Source organism: Rhincodon typus, chromosome 48 (assembly GCF_021869965.1).
Source record: "Rhincodon typus isolate 14 chromosome 48, sRhiTyp1.1, whole genome shotgun sequence".
Taxonomy (NCBI): Eukaryota; Metazoa; Chordata; class Chondrichthyes; order Orectolobiformes; family Rhincodontidae; genus Rhincodon; species Rhincodon typus.
This window is the reverse complement of record NC_063379.1, coordinates 4,838,965-4,846,475: the sequence shown is the minus strand read 5'-3', so window position 1 is coordinate 4,846,475 and position 7,511 is coordinate 4,838,965.

The following is a 7,511-nucleotide window of genomic DNA, read 5'->3' as shown; positions in this document are numbered from 1 at the left end:
GCGTAATTAAGGAAAAGTGTGTAATGGCAGAAATCAAGGGAGAGTGAGTAATGATAAGGCTGCAGGAGAAAAACATGTAATGATCAAGATTTCCCGGAATTTGTGTAACAATCAAGAATGGAGGGAATATGTGTCCTGGTTAGGAATTAAAGGAGCATGTGTAACGATTAGAAATTAAAAGACAATGTGAAATGATCGGGAGTGTGCCTTTTATTGGTCAGTACATTGAGTATAGGAGTTGGGAGGGTCATGTTGCAGCTGTACAGGACATTGGTTAGGCCATTATTGGAATACTGTGTTCAATTCTGGTTTCCCTGCTATAGGAAGGACATTATTAAATTGGAAAGGGTTCAGAAGAGATTTACCAGGATGTTGCCGGGACTGGAGGTTTTGAGTTACAAGTAGAGGCTGAAAAGGCTGGGGCTTTTTTCCCCTGGAGCGTAGAAGGTCTAGGGGTGACCTGATAGAGGTTTATAAAATCGTGAGGAGCATGGACAGGGTGAATAGACAAGGTCTTCACCTCAGGGTAGGGGAATCCAAAATTAGAGGGGCATAGGTTTAAGGTGAGCGGGGAAAGATTTAAAAGGGACCTGAGGGGTAACTTTTTCACACACAGGGTGGTGCGCGTATGGAACGAGCTGCCAGAGGAAGTGGTGGAGGCTGGTACAATTACAACATTTAGAAAGCATCTGGATGGGGATATGAATAGGAAGGGTTTAGAGGGATATGGGCCAAATGCTGGCAAATGGGGCTAGATTAATTTAGGATATCTGGTCAGCATAGACAAGTTGGACCGAAGGGTCGTTTCCATGGTGTATGACTCTATGAATCTGTGACTGTAATAAGGGAGTGTGTGTAATAGCCGGAAATTAGCGGATGTGTGTGATGATCAGGAATTAAGGAAGTGTGTATAAATATCAGAACATAAGTGAGAATATGTCATAATTTATATAAATGATTTGGATGAGAATTTTGGAAGCATGGTTAGTAAGTTTGCAGATGACACCAAGATTGGTGGTGTATTAGACAATGAAAAAGTTTATCGAAGATTACAAAGACTTTGATCAATTGGGTCAATGGACTGAGGAGTGGCAGGTGGAGTTTAATTTAGATAAATGTGAGGCATTGCATTTTGGTAAAACAAATAGGGGCAGGACTTATACATTTAAAAGCAGGGCCTTGGGTAGTGTGGTAGAACAGAGAGACCTAGGGGTTCAGGTACATAATTATTTGAAATTTGTGCAGATGAGGTGGTTAAGAAGGTGTTTGGCATGCTTGCCTACATTTTGTTTTATTCATTAACAGAATGAGAGTGTTGCTGACCAGGCAGCATTTATTGTCCATCCCTAATTGCCCAGAGTCAACCACATTGCTGTGGGTCTGGAGTCACATGTAGGCCTGGACCAAGTAAGGATGGCAGTTTCCTTCCCTAAAGGACATTAGTGAACCAGGTGGGTTTCTCCCCCAACAATCAATTCATGGTCATCATTAGACTTTTAATTCCAGATATTTTATTGAATTCAAATTCCACCATTTGTCATGGCAGGTTTTGAACCCAGGCCCTCAGAACATTACTTGGGTCTCTGGATTAATAATCCAGTGATAATACCACTAGGCCATCACCTCCCCTGCCATTTCCTCTACATCTTTCAGTCCTTTGAGTACAGGAGTTGGGTCATCATTTTGAGTTAGTACAGGACGTTATGAGACCTCTCCTGGAGCACTGTGTCCGATTCTGGTCGCCCTGTTAAAGGAAGGATATTATTAAACTGGAGAGGGTTCAGAAGGGATTTACCAGGATGTTGCCGGAACTGGAGGGTTTGAGTTATAAGGAGAGTCTGGAGAGGCTGGGACTTTTTTCACTGGAGCATAGGAGGGTGAGGGATGACCTGATAGAGGTTTATAAAATCATGAGGGTTATAGATAAGGTGAATGGCAGGTGTCTTTTCCCTAGGGTGAGGAATTTCAACATTGGGGGCATATTTTTAAGGTGTGAGGAGGAAGATTTATAAAGTACATGAGGGGCAACATTATTTTACACAGAAGGTGGTTCGTGTGTGGAATGAACTTCCTGAGCAAGTGGTGGATGTGGGTACAATTACAACGTTTAAAAGACATTTGGATGAGTACATGAATAGGAAAAATTTGGAGGAACATGGGCCAGGAGCAGGCACATCCACCACTTTCTCATTCCACCTGTGAACCACCCTCTGTGTAAAAAAAACTTGCCCCTCATGTCTTTTTTAAATTTCTCTCCTCTCACTTTAAACATGTGTCCCCATTCTTGATATCCCCCATCCTAGGGAAAAGACAACTACCATTAACTCGATCTATACCCCTCATTATTTTATAAACTTCTATCAGGTCACCTCTCAATCTCCTACGCACCAGTGAAAAAAGTCCCATGCTATCCAGTCTTTCCTTATAACTCAAACCTTCCATACCTGGCAATACCCTGGTAAATCTCTTCTGAACCTTCTCCTACTTTTTAAGTTCTCCAGAATACCCTACGCACTCTCATCCTGCGTATTTCTCACTTAGGAGACTTCTACTGCCTTCCGAATATACACAAAACCAACACACCTGGACGTCCCATCGAATCAGGCAATGGGACCCTGTGTGAGAACCTCTCTGACTATGTCAAGGGCATCTTGAAACCCATTGTACAGGGAACGCCCAGCTTCTGTCACAACACTACAGATTTGTTACAGAAACTCAGCACTCACAGACCAGTTGAACCAGGAACATTCCTCGTCACTTTGGACGTTTTGGTACTCTACACCAACATTCCCCCATGATGACGGCATTACCGCAACAGCCTCGATACTCAATACCACCAACGGCCAATTCCCAGACTCCATCCTACAACTCATCCGCTTCATCCTCGATGACAACGTCTTCACTTTCAACAACCAGATCTTCATCCAGACACCAGGAACAGCCATGGGGACCAGATTTGCTCCCCAATACGCCGACATTTTCATGCACAAATTCGAGCAAGAATTCTTTGCTGCGCAGAAACTCCGACCAACTCTATACATCACTAACATTTTCTTCCTTTGGTCTCATGGCAAGGAATCACTGAAACGACTACACAACGATAACAACAAGTTTCACCCCACCATCGGATTTACCATGGACCACTATTTTGAATCAGTCTCATTATTGGACACATGCAAATCCATCAGGGACAGACACCTCAGTACATCACTCTAATGCAAGCCTACAAATAACCTCACAATGCTGCACTTCTCCAGCTTCCACCCTAAACATGTTAAAGAAGCCATCCCCTATGGAGAAGCCTTATGCATACACAGGGTCTGCTCAGATGAAGAGGAACGCTTAAAGATGCTGAAAGACGCCCTCATTGTATAGGATGGGCCGAAGGGCTAAACCTGTTGACGATATTTGAAAGCTGCATGACCTTGACTGAGTCCTGTGAACATTCCTGCACATGCCGAAGATAGCACAATCAATGTATTTTTCTGTAGTTGTTTTTCTGTGCCTTGCTGTTTGTTACTCTGTTAAAGAGACAGAGAGTTTCGTTCCAAATCGCTGGACTTCATTCGGACTGGGCTGGCGAACGGTGCCAGGAATAACCTCAGCCTCCAGACCAGACGCCAATCGAGGGGTCGCCGACGTGCCGAAGGGCGTGAGGTTTATTGTATCTTTCCTCTCTTTTTCGTTCTTTTTATTTACTTAATAAAATGTTCCTTTCTTTTTTGTCTTTTATTATTACTCAATAAATGTTTGTATTTAAGCAAATTGTTGTTGTTGAGCCTCCGCTTAACCAAACATTTAACCGAATGTGAAAAGGAACCGTTTGGATGCTCTCCGCGATCCGAGACATTTTTGGCGATGAGGATGCAATTCGGGAAAATGTGTGAGAGAAGGGAAAAGTAACCTGATGCTCCGGAGTCCTTCCGTATTCCAGGGTGGAATGCAGCAGGCTCTGGATTCAGGTCTGTAGCTAATATGTTAGCATAATCAGAAACCCGAAAGGATAGGGGACAGTTATACCTGGAAAAAGAGGCTTGGTTTCTGCACTGTGTAAGTGCACTGAACCTTGTAAAAGTGTGAACTCTTCGTAGCCTGATTTGAATGCACCTTTTTTGTTTTTTTTTTGGTTGCTAAATGTCGTCCTGTACAACTTGTGTCTTTTCCTTACCTGGAGCTGGAGATCTGGGGATACTTTGAAGTTTTAGTTTGCAGTTTGGGAATGTGTGGTGATTTGAAAGAGTGTTGTGTGCCTGCATCAGTTTGGGACCTAACTCACTCAGGGATAGTAAGAACTGCCGATGCTGGAGCCTGAGATAACACAGTGTGGAGCTGGATGAACACAGCAGGCCAGGCAGCATCAGAGGAGCAGGAAAGCTGTCGTTTCAGGTCGGGACCCTTCTTCAGTAATGGGGCAGGGGAAGGGAGCTCTGAAATAAATAGAGAGAGGAGGGGTGGGGCTGGGGATGGTGGGTGGGATAGTGATAGGTTAATGCAGGTACTACATGTCCATCTTCTCTCCCACCTATCCGCCCCTCCCACCTCACTGACCAATCCACACCACTCCCTACCTGCACTCACCTATCACCATCCCATCTACCTCCCACAGGCCAACTCACCACTCTCTCTATTTATTTCTGAGCTCCCTTCCCCCTCCCTCATTTCTGAAGAAGGGTCCCAACCCGTAACATCAGCATTCCTGCTCCTCTGATGGTGCCTGGCCTGCTGTGTTCCTCCAGCTCCACACTGTGTTATCAGCGTGGGACATGCATGGTTAATGTAATGACCTTTAAAACAAAACGTCAGTGGTTGTGTAAAGAAAAAAAAAAATCTGTGAAATGTTGGTTGGAAAATTTGGTTCGTAAAGCTTGGGAAAAATGTACCTTTTGGAATTGGCTCTGTTTTGTGCTTGGACTTGGGTAAATTTTAAATTCTAGAAATTGCTACGTTTGGAATTTCGTTTTCTGGTCAGATTGAACTCCCAAATATCGTTTTAATGCACAAGTGAATCTTTAATTCCTGATGATGGGATTGACTCATTGTTAATATCCGAGTGATAGAGACATTGGAATGTTGAAAATGCAATGCTGTGCGTGTGAGGAGTTTCGGAAAAGCAAGTTTTACGAAGGGGTGGGTTTTTCCTTCCTGCAAGGAGGAGGAGAGACAGGGGATGTGATTACGTACAGGAGTTTACGCCCCACCCGCTTTTGAATCTGTGATAGGTTAACACTAATTAACCCATTCTGCTTGACATGGAATGGATGGATCTTGTTTGTTTTGCTTAGAAATTGGAGACACTGATGGCTGAACCTGTTTGCAGAATTTCAACATCGCACCACAGTGATGGATGAGGCACTCTCAACTCAAAAAGCCATTCATCGATAACACATTTCAGTGTTGGGGAAGTATTAATTGTACTGAGTGTCAGGAATCTGAAAATCACTGAGTCTGGGTATGTTTTAAGCATATCATGACAAAAATTATATTAAGACTCACATGTTCTGGTATTCTAAAACATTTAAGTGCAATAGTTAGCTGAAAATTTAAAGAGATTCTGGGAAATGATAAAGTTCATGCACACACACAGTCTCAGTGGTTTCAATGCATTCAAAATGGTTAGTAACTTTCACAGAGTAAACAGAATATTGAATATGGACAAATTTACATAGAAAAATATCAAATATCCAGAAGTGAGTTATCAAGTAACTTTAAACAGAAGTGGGTCATCTTAGAGAAAGAACAAACAAAGTATGTTGTGCCTGAATCAAACAGATATATTTGAATTCTGTTTTATAATATTATAAAATTATGTCCCATGGACTACAAGTTTCTACAGATCTCTGGAATTAGATTTGGTGGGAACGGTTAAGTTTCAGAATTGGACGAGATGAAGTAATTAAGGCTGGAGACTGGTGGCAGAAGACAAAAAATAAATTAGAATAATGGGTTAAAGCAGAAATTCAGGTTAAAATGTTACAGTAGTGAAAAGGAGGTTTAGATGACAGCATGAAACTGATAGCTTTCTCTTGGCGAGGTTTGTGTCTCTGTATTTCCTTTTGAGAGAACTGAACTGGTGATCAAGCCACTACCCGAGGTATCGGGACCATACGTGGAGAGATAAGCAAAACCTCATGGATCATTTGATAAGATCATGTGGGAGTCAAGAATGTGGGACATGGTCCTCGGACACTGATGTAGGTGTGTAAAAGTGTCTGTTACCTCGGAGGTAACAAACATGAGCCGGTAAAAAACATGCACTGAGGGACAGACATGTATACCTACCTGACAAAAGGATTAATGTGGCTTGGAAGAGCACAAAAACATAGTTTAAACGATAAGACACTGACACAAAAACCATAGAGAAACTGACTTTAAAACAATGAAAGTAGTATTAGTGAAAGGGATGTAAAAAACATTACAATTAAAATAAAAAGTGTGATTGGTTATTATGTCAAAATGTTACAGAAATGAAAACATATGGACTCTGGGGAGAGTAGTTGTGGATCGATTAAAAGTGCCCATTGGATGACATACTGATATCCCTTCTTGAGCGTTTGTATGATATGTGTACTTCAGTGTTTAAACCAGTAGGTGAAATTGCAATGTGTTAGGACAGTTAGTGTGTGTGAAAGAAGGCTGAGCTAAGGCTCAGGTGGTGTAGGAGCCTGCGGTAAGGGAACCCCAGGCAAAATATAAAGGCAGGAAGCATAAGCTGAAGGTAAACCCTGATGAACATTGGAGCTGTATTGTTTGATACCACGTATATTGTAGCTCAAAGGGGGTACCTGCATGTAGAGGTCATTAGCACTCAGTGATACAATCATTCATAAAATTGGCAAGGAGGGAAACATACGGAAGAAGTATCCTCAAGAAGGATACAGCTGAAGTGAGCTGGAGAAATTTTGAGTCCAAATATGATGTTATTTTACTGTTACTGGGTGAGGTGATCTGTCGATAGGGAACTGGAGAATTTAAAGAGAAACAACAACTTAAGGAACCTGAATCTGGAATGTATTAAATTTTTGAGCAAGTTACATAACTAGGTTAACTGAGAAAGAAAGTGTAGACAATATTGTGATCGCTTCAGTCTGGTGGCATGATTTGCTGGTTCCGTCACAGCTTTGACTGTACATTAGGGGTGGGATATATATTTATGGGTTGGTCCCCAAAGGCCCCAGTAATCATTAATTTGATGATAGACCCTATTGTTACTGTGTTGCTAGTTATTTTCACTGTTAATTTAATTTTCCAGTGCATACTCTTACTATACATTCTCACAGGGCTGTCACTGATTTGTATCTGCATTTTCAATTGTAACATGCGTCATCAAATATCATCGGGGGGTGCATTTTTTTCCTTTATTTATTCACAGGATGAGGGCATCGCTGGCTAGGCAACATTTATTGCCCAGAGTCAACCACATTGCTGTGGGTCTGGAGTCATATGTAGGCCAGACCAGGTAAGGATGGCAGTTTCCTTCCCTAAAGGACATTAGTGAACCAGGTGGGTTTTTC